Source organism: Penaeus monodon, chromosome 19 (genome assembly GCF_015228065.2).
Source record: "Penaeus monodon isolate SGIC_2016 chromosome 19, NSTDA_Pmon_1, whole genome shotgun sequence".
NCBI classification, from domain to species: Eukaryota; Metazoa; Arthropoda; class Malacostraca; order Decapoda; family Penaeidae; genus Penaeus; species Penaeus monodon.
The window spans coordinates 6,893,863-6,894,495 of record NC_051404.1 but is presented as its reverse complement, the minus strand read 5'-3'; the positions used below and the strand labels follow the sequence as shown (position 1 = coordinate 6,894,495).

General features: G+C 32.5%; 1 protein-coding gene across 1 annotated transcript in view; it reads left to right on the top strand.

Moving 5' to 3' along the window:
- LOC119585035 (translation machinery-associated protein 16-like) overlaps positions 1 to 633 on the top strand; it is a gene marked incomplete at its 3' end in the record, with an annotated part of 5,150 nt that overhangs the window by 651 nt on the left and 3,866 nt on the right.

Genomic DNA, 633 nt, shown 5'->3' with positions numbered 1-633 from the left:
AAGCAAAAACCTTCCTACCTCCACTCAATCTCCATATTTCCATATCCAGGAGCTCTGCCTCTGGACTCGCACCCAAGCACCAGCATTGGTCACAATCTGTTTTCTGCACATTCTTTTCCATATTGAATTATCTATTAGTGAGTGTAGGTTTGGTAAGTATTGAGATATATTACCTCGGAGAGCTGTTTCAACCTTTATCAGAAGATGATTATCTATAGATTTGTATATTGTAATTTTTAGTGAGGGCTTCAGGTTGGAAATATAATCATCTATTTATATAATGACTAACACAATCATGAAGAGAGGAAAAAGTAGGGCAAATTTTTTGCATATTACAGTTATGTTTTCACACTAAATAAGACAATTTTCATCTATGGCATTCTCATATTTGAACATTTTCATATATTGAGTATAACTTTTTATTTTCAATTAGTAATGTTAATAGCTTTAGATTCCATGTATTGCTGACCTGTACTATATGGCTTCCTGAAACTAGAATTGTAACATCTTCCTAGGTTAGGTTAGGTTTCTAGATTGCAGATACCTCTAGTAAATTTTCTCCTCAAGTAAACCACTAATGATATGTACAGGCTTCTATACTTTAACAGTGTTAATAATTTATTTTTCCATAGA